Source organism: Garra rufa, chromosome 11, assembly GCF_049309525.1.
Source record: "Garra rufa chromosome 11, GarRuf1.0, whole genome shotgun sequence".
Classification (NCBI taxonomy): domain Eukaryota; kingdom Metazoa; phylum Chordata; class Actinopteri; order Cypriniformes; family Cyprinidae; genus Garra; species Garra rufa.
The window spans coordinates 48,552,631-48,568,232 of NC_133371.1; positions in this window are offsets into that span (position 1 = coordinate 48,552,631).

Here is a 15,602-nt window from a genome sequence, read left to right on the forward strand (position 1 = left end):
AATCCCAAACTTCTAAGTTAACGTTTTATTGTATTTAAAAATAAATATATAGCCAGATAGTTACACCATAGTACTTTTTCATATATATATATATATATATATATATATATATATATATATATATATATATATATATATTAGTTCTGTATTCATGTACAATGATATTTTCATGGTAACATTTAGTAACACATGCTTAACATAATAACAAATTATGCATAAATACATGCAACTAATCCTAATCATATAGTAAATACATGTTGTTAATTAACATCAACCATTTCTTAAATATGTACAGTTATTACACTGTTACAAGGAAATCTTAGACTGAAGTGTTACCAAAATGTATTACTATGCAGCTTTTTTGATACTTTGATGTTAGCAACTTACACCTTCACATAACATATAACTGTAAGTCATGTAATATCTCGCTATTAATATCAAAGTCGCACAAATCTTCATGAATGTGTGGTCAGTCTCTCCTGCATGACTTTCCCACATGCACTTGAATGCAGCAGCTGCAGTATTGCAGTCTTTAACACATTTAACAGCTCAGGGCACTCCGGAGGTCAGCAGGTCAGGTCAAAGGTCAAGTGAGGTCTAAAAAAGTACAACATGAGTTTGAACTTCAGTGACACAGGTGTGTGTGTGTGTGTGTGTGTGTGTGTGTGTGTGCGTGTGTGTGTGTGCGTGTGTGTGTGTGTGTGTGTGTGTGTGTGTGTGTGTGTGTGTGTGTGTGTGTGTACAGGTGCAGCGCTGCAGTCAGTCTTCAGTATGAGAGCAGCTCTGAACATCAGGTGAGGAACACTGTGTGTTCACATTTATTCATTCATTCCTTTCAGCATGTATAATTTCCTGAATTTTCTGCATTTATGAAAATTCTGCAAGGATGCATCAGATTAATCAAAAGTGCCAGTGCAGACATTTATAATGCTACAAAAGATTTCTATTTCAAATAAATGTATCACAAAAAGTAAAATGTGTCACAGTTTCCACACAAACATTGTGCAGGACAATTGTTTTTAACACTGGAAATAATCGGAAATATTTCTTGAGCAGCAAAACAGCATATTAGAATGATTTCTGAAGCATCATGTGACACTAAAGTAAAGTAATGATGCTGAAAATTCAGCTTTGATCACAGAAATAAATTACATTTGAACAGATATCCACATAGAAAACTGATATTTTAAATTGTAATAATATTTCACATGTGAATGTATTTTTGATCAAATAAACACAGCCTTGGTGAGCAGAAGAGACTTTATTAGTGTGTATTAGTGACTTTTGTGTGTGATCTTGTATTTGTAGTGTCACTGTGATCCTGTGGCTGATCTTCATGTGTCATCACACCACAAGGCAGGTAAGACTATTTATGCATGTATTTATTTATTTAACCATTTTGCTATTTCCAAAATTAAGAAATAGCAAAAAAATGAGGTGTCCAAACTTTCATTTGTACATCACTGGCTGATTAACTGAGGTAAATTGAGGAGATTACTGATACTGTATTTGGCTTGGATTTTGTTTAATTACATGTGACCCTCGAGCACCAAACCAGTCTTTAGTAGGCTAAATGGGAATATTTGTACCAAAAAATACGTTGTATGGGTCAAAATTATTGATTTTTCTTTATGCCAAAAATTATTTGGATATTAACATCATGTTCCATGAAGATATTTTGTATATTTCCTACAGTAAATATATCAAAATGTACTTTTTGTTTAGTAATATGCATCACTAAGAATGTCATTTGAACAACTTTAAAGGTGATTTTCTCAATATTTAGATTTTTTTGCACCCTCAGATTTTCAAATAGTTCCAATCTCGGTCCTATCCTAACAAACCATACATTAATGGAAGGCTTATATATTCAGCTTTCAGATGATGCATAAATCTCAAAATCCAAAAATTGACCCTTATGACTGGTTTTGTGCTCCAGGGTCACATATAGTATTTTACATAATATCAGAACTCAAAGTGTCACCACATGGATTTCTGTAGAAAAAAACAAGGCATTTCCAGAGAGGAAAACATGTGCTTGAGTGTCGTCTCATTCCTGTCGTAGTGAGAGTGATCACGTGATCTCCAGCTGTCTGACCTCTCGCTGACCCTCGGCTTTGAGTTTTAGGGTCTGGCTGAGTGAGGTCACGCCCTCTGCTCTCTGATTGGCCATCAGCTGTTGATTGACAGTCTGACACTCTGGCTCATCATCAAACTACATGTCATTTTTTTCCCTCTGTATGTGCCTGACGCGCCATCACATATGGTCAGAGTTGGTCTGATCCACAGCAGACTGGTTCTGAAGGAGCATCTTTGAAGTCGTGGAGCTCCTGGGGTTCGTGGGGCGAGTGTTCGCGCTCCTGCGGCGGAGGAGTTCAGGAACAGACCAGAGTCTGTCTGCCGCAGTATCCATCAGCAGCACACAACACGGCCTCAGACACGCCGAACCAGAGCCAGCAGAGACACGTGAGCACCAGCAGATATGGATGGAGGTATGACATTGTCTTCAGCAGACAAGTTGCATTTTAAAGTTTCATTTTATTTATTTAAAGGGATAGTTCACTCAAAAATGAAAATTAGATTTTTATCTGCCTACCCCTAGTGCATCCAAGATGTATGTGACTTTGTTTCTTAAGTAGAACACAAACAAAGATTTTGCAGTTTGTCAGTCACATAATGGCAGTCAATGGTTACCAAATCTTTAAGAGTAAAAAACATACACAGACAAAAACCAAATTACACCCTGCGGCTCGTGCCGATGCTTTGAGGTCTTAAGACACATAACGATCAGTCTGTGCAAGAAACTGAACAGTATTTATATCATTTTTTTTTATTTCTGATCCACAGCAATGTTCATCAGTATGGAGAGTGTTCATGTGATCTGACAATGTAGTGAAGGAAAAGTCAACACTCCCAGATGAGTTTGCTTAAGGAAACATAATCTTTTAGAATTGAATCGGTTTGCCAGAATCAGGATAAGCACAAGTAATTACCATTTTGAGAGGACAATATGCACTATGTAAACAATGAGTGACGTATAGACGTTTTTCCTGAACACGGAAGTAAGTCGGACTCTTAACAGAAAGAATGTTTTGCATTTCCGGTCTGCATTGTTTCTAGTCAAATTAGGGTATATTCCAAGCTAATAAACTAATGTTAAACCTATTAAAATGTTTTTAAAAAGCACATGGCTCCATAGCGCCATTACTTGGCAATGTCGCAATGACCGTCATTTGTCAGTGCCTCACTTTAATGAGTGTGTAGATGACACAAAGCAGCCGACGTTAGCTACATTAAAAACAGATGGGCGCTATTTGAATGGGTTCCTATGGAAACCGGAACAGAAAAGCATTCAATCTGACGTTATTCGTAATGGCGGCGCTCATCGTTTACTCAGGAAAAAGGTCTATATGTGCGACAGATGGCTTCCGCACCGCCTGTAGTGATAACGCTCAGGAGAGTAGAACATTGCGTTGGATCAGAGGTAAGTAATACTGTTCAGTTTTTTGCACAGACCGATCGTTTTGTCTTAAGACCTCAATGAATCATCACAAGCTGCAGGGTTTAATTTGGTTTTGTCTGTGTATGTTTTTTTAACTCGAAAGATTTAGTAATCATTGACTGCCATTATATGACTGACAGACTGCAACGGTTTGAGTTAAAAAACTTGGTTTGTGTTCGACTGAAGAAACAAAGTCACCTACATCTTGGATGCCCCAGCTGGGGGTAAGCAGATAAACATCTAATTTTCATTTTTGGGTGAATTATCTCTTTAATTATTAGCTTTTATCATCATATCCACTGGAGCAAACATGTGGTGACTAACTAATTTTCTCTGTTTTCACAATGTGTTGAAGGAGAGCGAACAGTAGCCGCATCGGTCCAGGGACGTACGGATACGGCAGGATGCCATTTGTAACACCTCTACAGAAAGAATCCAGCCGAACGACTCACAAACAGAGACGATCAACATCAAACCTTCCACGCCAGAGTTACAGGACTCGTCAGAGAAACCCGTATCAAAACACTCGCTATCACACAGCCGTCCAGCCGCCTGCCCAACACACCCGACCGCAGATGAACACAGCGGCAGTGCAGACGAGACCATACAGCCCACTACCAAATGCCTCCTGCCCTGGAGCCCCAAACCGCCACAAGATCTGCAACACTATGGTAACATCTGTAGAAAGACGCCTCTGTTTAAAGTGAAACATACATTACACATCTGTTTATAGCTGTCAATATTGGTTACACTTTATTGTGATTATTTTGTCAACTAGCAGTCATTAGAGTGTCTGCTTAACAGACATTCTACTACTGTACTTTGCAAATACATACAAAAACTTATTCTACTAACCCTAACCTAACAATCTACTAATACTCTAATAAGAGTTAGTTGACAATTAGTTGCAAATTAATGATAGTTAACTTGGTTGCAACTGAATGAAAATTTGTTGACTGTAGTTGCAAATTAATGAGAGATTGTTGACATGTAGTTGCAAATCATTGAGTTTGGTGACGTAGTTGCAAATTAATGAAAGTTAGTTGACATGTAGTTGCTTTAATAAGAGTTAGTTGACATGTAGTTGCAAATTAATGTGAGTTAGTTGACATGTAGTTGCAAATTAATGTGAGTTAGTTGACATGTAGTTGCAAATTAATGTGAGTTAGTTGACATGTAGTTGCAAATGAATGAGAGTTAGTTGACATGTAGTTGCAAATGAATGAGAGTTAGTTGACATGTAGTTGCAAATGAATGAGAGTTAGTTGACAGTTGACATGTAGTTGCAAATGAATGAGAGTTAGTTGACATGTAGTTGCAAATGAATGAGAGTTAGTTGACATGTAGTTGCAAATTAATGAGAGTTAGTTGACATGTAGTTGCAAATGAATGAGAGTTAGTTGACATGTAGTTGCAAATTAATGAGAGTTAGTTGACATGTAGTTGCAAATGAATGAGAGTTAGTTGACATGTAGTTGCAAATGAATGAGAGTTAGTTGACATGTAGTTGCAAATGAATGAGAGTTAGTTGACATGTAGTTGCAAATTAATGAGAGTTAGTTGACATGTAGTTGCAAATGAATGAGAGTTAGTTGACATGTAGTTGCAAATGAATGAGAGTTAGTTGACATGTAGTTGCAAATGAATGAGAGTTAGTTGACATGTAGTTGCAAATGAATGAGAGTTAGTTGACATGTAGTTGCAAATGAATGAGAGTTAGTTGACATGTAGTTGCAAATTAATGAGAGTTAGTTGACATGTAGTTGCAAATTAATGTGAGTTAGTTGACATGTAGTTGCAAATTAATGAGAATTTTGTAGACATGTAGTTGGAAATTAATTAGAATTAGTTGACATGTAGTTGCAAATTAATGAGAGTTAGTTGACATGTAGTTGCATTAATAAGAGTTAGTTGACATGTAGTTGCAAATTAATGAGAGTTAGTTGACATGTAGTTGCATTAATGAGAGTTAGTTGACATGTAGTTGCAAATTAATGAGAATTAGTTGACATGTAGTTGCAAATGAATGAGAGTTAGTTGACATGTAGTTGCAAATGAATGAGAGTTAGTTGACAGTTGACATGTAGTTGCAAATGAATGAGAGTTAGTTGACATGTAGTTGCAAATGAATGAGAGTTAGTTGACATGTAGTTGCAAATTAATGAGAGTTAGTTGACATGTAGTTGCAAATGAATGAGAGTTAGTTGACATGTAGTTGCAAATGAATGAGAGTTAGTTGACATGTAGTTGCAAATGAATGAGAGTTAGTTGACATGTAGTTGCAAATTAATGAGAGTTAGTTGACATGTAGTTGCAAATTAATGAGAGTTAGTTGACATGTAGTTGCAAATTAATGAGAGTTAGTTGACATGTAGTTGCAAATGAATGAGAGTTAGTTGACATGTAGTTGCAAATGAATGAGAGTTAGTTGACATGTAGTTGCAAATGAATGAGAGTTAGTTGACATGTAGTTGCAAATGAATGAGAGTTAGTTGACATGTAGTTGCAAATGAATGAGAGTTAGTTGACATGTAGTTGCAAATTAATGAGAGTTAGTTGACATGTAGTTGCAAATTAATGTGAGTTAGTTGACATGTAGTTGCAAATTAATGAGAATTTTGTAGACATGTAGTTGGAAATTAATTAGAATTAGTTGACATGTAGTTGCAAATTAATGAGAGTTAGTTGACATGTAGTTGCATTAATAAGAGTTAGTTGACATGTAGTTGCAAATTAATGAGAGTTAGTTGACATGTAGTTGCATTAATGAGAGTTAGTTGACATGTAGTTGCAAATTAATGAGAATTAGTTGACATGTAGTTGCATTAATAAGAGTTAGTTGACATGTAGTTGCATTAATAAGAGTTAGTTACATGTAGTTGCAAATTAATGAGAGTTAGTTGACATGTAGTTGCATTAATAAGAGTTAGTTACATGTAGTTGCAAATTAATGAGAATTAGTTGACATGTAGTTGCATTAATAAGAGTTAGTTACATGTAGTTGCAAATTAATGAGAATTAGTTGACATGTAGTTGCATTAATAAGAGTTAGTTACATGTAGTTGCAAATTAATGAGAGTTAGTTGACATGTAGTTGCATTAATAAGAGTTAGTTGACATGTAGTTGCAAATTAATGAGAATTTTGTAGACATGTAGTTGCAAATTAATGAGAATTAGTTGACATGTAGTTGCATTAATAAGAGTTAGTTACATGTAGTTGCAAATTAATGAGAGTTAGTTGACATGTAGTTGTATTAATAAGAGTTAGTTACATGTAGTTGCAAATTAATGAGAGTTAGTTGACATGTAGTTGCATTAATAAGAGTTAGTTGACATGTAGTTGCAAATTAATGAGAGTTAGTTGACATGTAGTTGCATTAATGAGAGTTAGTTGACATGTAGTTGCAAATTAATGAGAATTAGTTGACATGTAGTTGCATTAATAAGAGTTAGTTACATGTAGTTGCAAATTAATGAGAGTTAGTTGACATGTAGTTGCATTAATAAGAGTTAGTTGACATGTAGTTGCAAATTAATGAGAATTAGTTGACATGTAGTTGCATTAATAAGAGTTAGTTACATGTAGTTGCAAATTAATGAGAGTTAGTTGACATGTAGTTGCATTAATGAGAGTTAGTTGACATGTAGTTGCAAATTAATGAGAGTTAGTTGACATGTAGTTGCATTAATGAGAGTTAGTTGACATGTAGTTGCAAATTAATGAGAATTTTGTAGACATGTAGTTGGAAATTAATGAGAATTAGTTGACATGTAGTTGCAAATTAATGAGAGTTAGTTGACATGTAGTTGCATAGTTGCAAATTAATGAGAGTTAGTTGACATGTAGTTGCATTAATGAGAGTTAGTTGACATGTAGTTGCAAATTAATGAGAATTTTGTAGACATGTAGTTGGAAATTAATGAGAATTAGTTGACATGTAGTTGCAAATTAATGAGAGTTAGTTGACATGTAGTTGCAAATTAATGAGAGTTAGTTGACATGTAGTTGCAAATTAATGAGAGTTAGTTGACATGTAGTTGGAAATTAAGGAGAATTAGTTGACATGTAGTTGCAAATTAATGAGAATTAGTTGACATGTAGTTGCATTAATAAGAGTTAGTTGACATGTAGTTGCAAATTAATGAGTTAGTTGACATGTAGTTGCATTAATAAGAGTTAGTTGACATGTAGTTGCAAATTAATGAGAATTTTGTAGACATGTAGTTGGAAATTAATGAGAATTAGTTGACATGTAGTTGCAAATTAATGAGAATTAGTTGACATGTAGTTGCATTAATAAGAGTTAGTTGACATGTAGTTGCAAATTAATGAGTTAGTTGACATGTAGTTGCATTAATAAGAGTTAGTTGACATGTAGTTGCAAATTAATGAGAATTTTGTAGACATGTAGTTGGAAATTAATGAGAATTAGTTGACATGTAGTTGCATTAATAAGAGTTAGTTGACATGTAGTTGCAAATTAATGAGTTAGTTGACATGTAGTTGCATTAATAAGAGTTAGTTGACATGTAGTTGCAAATTAATGAGAATTTTGTAGACATGTAGTTGGAAATTAAGGAGAATTAGTTGACATGTAGTTGCAAATTAATGAGAGTTAGTTGACATGTAGTTGGAAATTAAGGAGAATTAGTTGACATGTAGTTGCAAATTAATGAGAATTAGTTGACATGTAGTTGCATTAATAAGAGTTAGTTGACATGTAGTTGCAAATTAATGAGTTAGTTGACATGTAGTTGCATTAATAAGAGTTAGTTGACATGTAGTTGCAAATTAATGAGAATTTTGTAGACATGTAGTTGGAAATTAATGAGAATTAGTTGACATGTAGTTGCATTAATAAGAGTTAGTTGACATGTAGTTGCAAATTAATGAGTTAGTTGACATGTAGTTGCATTAATAAGAGTTAGTTGACATGTAGTTGCAAATTAATGAGAATTTTGTAGACATGTAGTTGCAAATTAATGAGAATTTTGTAGACATGTAGTTGGAAATTAATGAGAATTAGTTGACATGTAGTTGCATTAATAAGAGTTAGTTGACATGTAGTTGCAAATTAATGAGTTAGTTGACATGTAGTTGCATTAATAAGAGTTAGTTGACATGTAGTTGCAAATTAATGAGAATTTTGTAGACATGTAGTTGGAAATTAAGGAGAATTAGTTGACATGTAGTTGCAAATTAATGAGAGTTAGTTGACATGTAGTTGGAAATTAAGGAGAATTAGTTGACATGTAGTTGCAAATTAATGAGAATTAGTTGACATGTAGTTGCATTAATAAGAGTTAGTTGACATGTAGTTGCAAATTAATGAGTTAGTTGACATGTAGTTGCATTAATAAGAGTTAGTTGACATGTAGTTGCAAATTAATGAGAATTTTGTAGACATGTAGTTGGAAATTAATGAGAATTAGTTGACATGTAGTTGCAAATTAATGAGAGTTAGTTGACATGTAGTTGCAAATGAATGAGAGTTAGTTGACATGTAGTTGCAAATGAATGAGAGTTAGTTGACATGTAGTTGCAAATGAATGAGAGTTAGTTGACATGTAGTTGCAAATGAATGAGAGTTAGTTGACATGTAGTTGCAAATGAATGAGAGTTAGCTGACATGTAGTTGCAAATTAATGAGAGTTAGTTGACATGTAGTTGCAAATGAATGAGAGTTAGTTGACATGTAGTTGCAAATGAATGAGAGTTAGTTGACATGTAGTTGCAAATTAATGAGAATTAGTTGACATGTAGTTGCAAATTAATGAGAGTTAGTTGACATGTAGTTGCAAATGAATGAGAGTTAGTTGACATGTAGTTGCAAATGAATGAGAGTTAGTTGACATGTAGTTGCAAATGAATGAGAGTTAGTTGACATGTAGTTGCAAATGAATGAGAGTTAGTTGACATGTAGTTGCAAATGAATGAGAGTTAGTTGACATGTAGTTGCAAATGAATGAGAGTTAGTTGACATGTAGTTGCAAATGAATGAGAGTTAGTTGACATGTAGTTGCAAATGAATGAGAGTTAGTTGACATGTAGTTGCAAATGAATGAGAGTTAGTTGACATGTAGTTGCAAATGAATGAGAGTTAGTTGACATGTAGTTGCAAATGAATGAGAGTTAGTTGACATGTAGTTGCAAATGAATGAGAGTTAGTTGACATGTAGTTGCAAATGAATGAGAGTTAGTTGACATGTAGTTGCAAATGAATGAGAGTTAGTTGACATGTAGTTGCAAATGAATGAGAGTTAGTTGACATGTAGTTGCAAATGAATGAGAGTTAGTTGACATGTAGTTGCAAATGAATGAGAGTTAGTTGACATGTAGTTGCAAATGAATGAGAGTTAGTTGACATGTAGTTGCAAATGAATGAGAGTTAGCTGACATGTAGTTGCAAATGAATGAGAGTTAGTTGACATGTAGTTGCAAATGAATGAGAGTTAGTTGACATGTAGTTGCAAATGAATGAGAGTTAGTTGACATGTAGTTGCAAATGAATGAGAGTTAGTTGACATGTAGTTGCAAATGAATGAGAGTTAGTTGACATGTAGTTGCAAATGAATGAGAGTTAGTTGACATGTAGTTGCAAATGAATGAGAGTTAGTTGACATGTAGTTGCAAATGAATGAGAGTTAGTTGACATGTAGTTGCAAATGAATGAGAGTTAGTTGACATGTAGTTGCAAATGAATGTGAGTTAGTTGACATGTAGTTGCAAATTAATGAGAGTTAGTTGACATGTAGTTGCAAATGAATGAGAGTTAGTTGACATGTAGTTGCAAATGAATGAGAGTTAGTTGACATGTAGTTGCAAATGAATGAGAGTTAGTTGACATGTAGTTGCAAATGAATGAGAGTTAGTTGACATGTAGTTGCAAATGAATGAGAGTTAGTTGACATGTAGTTGCAAATGAATGAGAGTTAGTTGACATGTAGTTGCAAATGAATGAGAGTTAGTTGACATGTAGTTGCAAATGAATGAGAGTTAGTTGACATGTAGTTGCAAATGAATGAGAGTTAGTTGACATGTAGTTGCAAATGAATGTGAGTTAGTTGACATGTAGTTGCAAATGAATGTGAGTTAGTTGACATGTAGTTGCAAATGAATGAGAGTTAGTTGACATGTAGTTGCAAATGAATGAGAGTTAGTTGACATGTAGTTGCAAATGAATGAGAGTTAGTTGACATGTAGTTGCAAATGAATGAGAGTTAGTTGACATGTAGTTGCAAATGAATGAGAGTTAGTTGACATGTAGTTGCAAATGAATGAGAGTTAGTTGACATGTAGTTGCAAATGAATGAGAGTTAGTTGACATGTAGTTGCAAATGAATGAGAGTTAGTTGACATGTAGTTGCAAATGAATGAGAGTTAGTTGACATGTAGTTGCAAATGAATGAGAGTTAGTTGACATGTAGTTGCAAATGAATGAGAGTTAGTTGACATGTAGTTGCAAATGAATGAGAGTTAGTTGACATGTAGTTGCAAATGAATGAGAGTTAGTTGACATGTAGTTGCAAATGAATGAGAGTTAGTTGACATGTAGTTGCAAATGAATGAGAGTTAGCTGACATGTAGTTGCAAATGAATGAGAGTTAGCTGACATGTAGTTGCAAATGAATGAGAGTTAGTTGACATGTAGTTGCAAATGAATGAGAGTTAGTTGACATGTAGTTGCAAATGAATGAGAGTTAGTTGACATGTAGTTGCAAATGAATGAGAGTTAGTTGACATGTAGTTGCAAATGAATGAGAGTTAGTTGACATGTAGTTGCAAATGAATGAGAGTTAGTTGACATGTAGTTGCAAATGAATGAGAGTTAGTTGACATGTAGTTGCAAATGAATGAGAGTTAGTTGACATGTAGTTGCAAATGAATGAGAGTTAGTTGACATGTAGTTGCAAATTAATGAGAGTTAGTTGACATGTAGTTGCAAATTAATGAGTTAGTTGACATGTAGTTGCAAATTAATGAGAGTTAGTTGACATGTAGTTGCAAATTAATGAGAGTTAGTTGACATGTAGTTAATGTGGTCGCAAATGAATGAAAATTTGTTGATATGTAGTTGCAAATAAACGAGAATTGGTTGACATGTAGTTGCACTTGAATGAGAGTTAGCTGACGTAGTTTAAAAAATTAATGACAATTTGTTGAGATGTAGCTGCAAAGTAACAAGTTAGTTGAAATTTAGTTACAAATTAATGACCATTTGACTTGTAGTTGCAAAAGAACTGCTGTTTGAAAACACTGGAAAGATGCCAGATTTACTCACAAAACTAAAAGCAGTGTGTGTTTATGAATCACCAGACCTGTCCATCACCCAGCAGACCAATCAGAGAGCTGCAGTGCTCCACGTTCAACACGCAGCCCTTCATGGGACGACTCTACCACTGGGAACCTTTTAATGACGGTGAGTGGATTCTCTCAGATCATGACATGAATGAGCTTCTGCTGTTGGGAGAGACTTCTTTCAAAAACATTAAGAAAACCTTACCAACCCTAAAGTTTTTGGCAGAAGTCTTTTCTGTTACCCTGCGGAGCAATGTCCTGAATGACACTTATTTGTGTTGTTAATTGTCTCTAATGATCATGTTGTAATTAAAGTTACAGTCGCATTTGAGCGAGTTGATTTGTGCTGCAGTGGAGTGTCCCGGCATGTCGGATCCTGCGCAGCAGTAAATGTTCTCCTCTGAATAGATCTGATTTATGGACTGTGAAACTGTGCCAGTGTTTGATTCATATTCACTTCTGTTTATGGTTTGTGTGGATTCTTCTGCCTGCAGGCGGTAGATGAGGAACAGAAGTGAAGGCATGCCAAAATTTAGTCTTTTAGTTTCAGTGACAAACTAGTTTCTTTTCAACTGAGAATCAAATTATTTTTTCAGACTCATTCTACATCATTTTACCTTCATCACAAGTCTTTGCTGTCCTCTTATGGCTGCTGTGAATCATTACAGGCGTCTGATTCTGTTCTCATCAGTAGTGCATTAGTTCTAGTGTGTATAGTGATTTATAAGTTTGGGATCAGTAAGATTTTGAATGGTTTTTAGCATGAATTTGATGGAAAAAAATACAGAAAACGGTAATATGTGAAATATTATTTAAATTTAAAATAAATGTTTTCTATGTGAATATATGTTAAAATCTAATTTATTTCTGTGATGCAAAGCTAAATTTTCAGCATCATTACTCCAGTCTTCAGTGTCACATGATCCTTCCGAAATCATTGTAATATTCTGATTTATTATTAAATTAAACAGGCAACAGTTGTGCTACCAAATATTTTTTTGGAACCTGTGATTGTTTTTCAGGATTCTTTAATCAATAAAAGGTTAAAAAGAACAGAATTTATTTAAAATATAAGGGTTTTCTAACAATATACTCTACTGATTAAAAGTTCGGGATCTGTAAATTTGCAATCGTTCTTTTTTTTTTTTTTTTTTTTTGAAAGAAATTAATACTTTTATTCACCAAGGATGTGTTTTATTAATAAAAAGTGATTGCATAGATTTACATTGTTAGAAAAGATTTATATTTTGAATAAATACTGTTCTTTTTAACTTGTTTTTCATGAAAAAAATCCTTTAAAAACAATCATATTTTCCAAAAAACGTTTGCCAACATTGATAATCCTAATAAATCAGTATATTAGAATGATTTCTGAAGGATCATGTGACACTTAAGAACAGTAACAGCTGATGAAAATTCAACTTTGCATCACAGGAATAAAATTATATTTTAAAGTATATTAAAATAAAAAACAGTATTTTTTAATTGTAATAACATTTTGCAATATTGCTGCTTTTTTCTATATTTTTGATCAAATAAATGCAGCCTTGATGCGCATAAGAAACCTCTTTTAAAAAGTCTTACTAATCCCAAACGTTTGAGTGGAAGTGTATGTATACAGCATAATTTTATTTATTTATTATTTGTTAATGTTTTCACATTTACTACTTAATTAATTAATTACTGATCAGATGCTATATGGTTTTAGTTTAAAAATAAGCCATGACATTTTTTATCAAATAGTGAATCTTTATGTCAAAAACAAACCCAGAATCTGAAAATTGTATAATTTGATCAGTGTTGGGGAAAGTTACTTTTAAAAGTAATGCATTACAATATTGAGTTACTCCCTTAAAAGTAACAAATTACATTACTTAGCTACTTCTTATGGAAAGTAATGCGTTACGTTACTTTCTGGGCAGGACTTGATTGTTTGTTTTTTAATATAAAAAGTTGTATTTTTGTCAAATGCAAAAGCCTTTTCACAGCAAAAGCCTCAGGCTTAGAAAAAGGTAAATTGACGTCTGTACAGTAGACCACAGAAGAAGAAGTGTCAACTCTTCAGCAATAGGAAAAGAAAAACAAATGTTAATTATCTTGAGTAACTTTTGCTTATTAGTTTGGATGAATTGGATCATCGAAGGTCGGCAGCAAAGACATCGGTTAATAAAACTGGATTAAATACATAAAGGATATTTGTATTATTGAACATTTAATTATTGCAGGTTTGCTGTGAATTTGACTGTTTTTATTCATTTTGAAGAACACTGTATCTGTTTTTTAGTGAGTGAGATGAATTAATGCATGTTCACATTTATTCTAGAACTAAAGGAACATCTTACTCTTGATTTCTCTCAACATGGGGACAGGAGAGCTTTTAATCAATAAATGAGGGGGAAAGTAACTGGCGTTACTTATTTGAAAAAGTACCTTGGATATTTCCTTGTCACTAAAGAAATAATGCATTACTTTACTAGTTACTTGGAAAAAGTAATATTATTCTGTAACTTGTGTTATTTTTGATGTGTTACCCCCAACACTGATTTTGAATTCATTCTGTTAAATACTAAGCTTTGTGGCTCATTTGGATTGATTCTCTTATGTGAAGTCATCTGTGTTTGATCAGTTTCCAGTGAGCAGCTCTGTGAGCTCAACTGTCGCGCCGTCGGCTTTCGTTTCTACGTTCGTCAGGCGGACAGAGTCATCGACGGCACTCCGTGTGGACAGAACCAGACATCTGTGTGTGTGGCCGGACTGTGTCAGGTAGGAATCAGGTATCCACTGGACTATTTGGCTTCCAGACATATCCTTACTGGTGATATATTTTTTAACAGGTTGAATTATAAATGCAAAATAAGTGTATTAGTGAGCAGCACACTAGTAAGTGCAGGAGCTGCGGTTGTGCAGTGGAGGGCAGTAGAGATTGATGGAGATGAAAACATCCCAAAGCTGGTTTGCTCTTTTTGCTTTAATTTACAACTTAAGCGTCTGTTCATGGGTTTGAATATCATGTGATTTGAGTTTCTAGTCCAGATCATTTACAGTCAAAAACCTAAAAAACTAGCATCCTATTACTTTGATGCAAATATAACCAGTTTTAAGTAGCACATGTATATTTGAAGAAATAGCCAAAAATAGATTGCATGGGTCAAAATTATACATTTTTCTTTTATGCCTATAAATCATTAGGATATTAAGTAAAGATCATGTTCCATCATGATATATTTCCACTGTAAATATATCAAAACTTAAATTTTGATTAGTAATATGCATTGCTAAGGACTTCATTTGGACAACTTTAAAGGTCATTTTCTCAATATTTAGATTTTTATGCACCCTCTGATTTCAGATTATCCAAATATTGCCCTATTATAAATAACATACATCAGTGGAAAGCTTATTTGTTCAACTTTCATATGATGTATAAATCTCAATTTAAAAAAATGGCCCTTTTGACTGGTTTTGTGGTCCAGGATCACATATTATTTGTAAAGTAAATTTAAAGTATGATAGTGTTTGTTTTATTAAATGCTGATTTTTATACTTTACAGTAAGGTTTTATTTGTTAACATTAGTTAAAGTTGACATGAACAATAAACAATATTTCTAAAGCATTTTAGTCTATGTTAATTTCAACATTTACAATATATTTTTAAAATCAATAGTGGTATTTGTTAAATTGTAATAATATTTATTCATTTATAATAAACTACACTTTTAACTACAATGCAAAAAAATGCTTTTCTTACTTAGCTTTTAGTCTTGTTTCCAGCCCAAATATCTAAAAATTCTTAAATCAA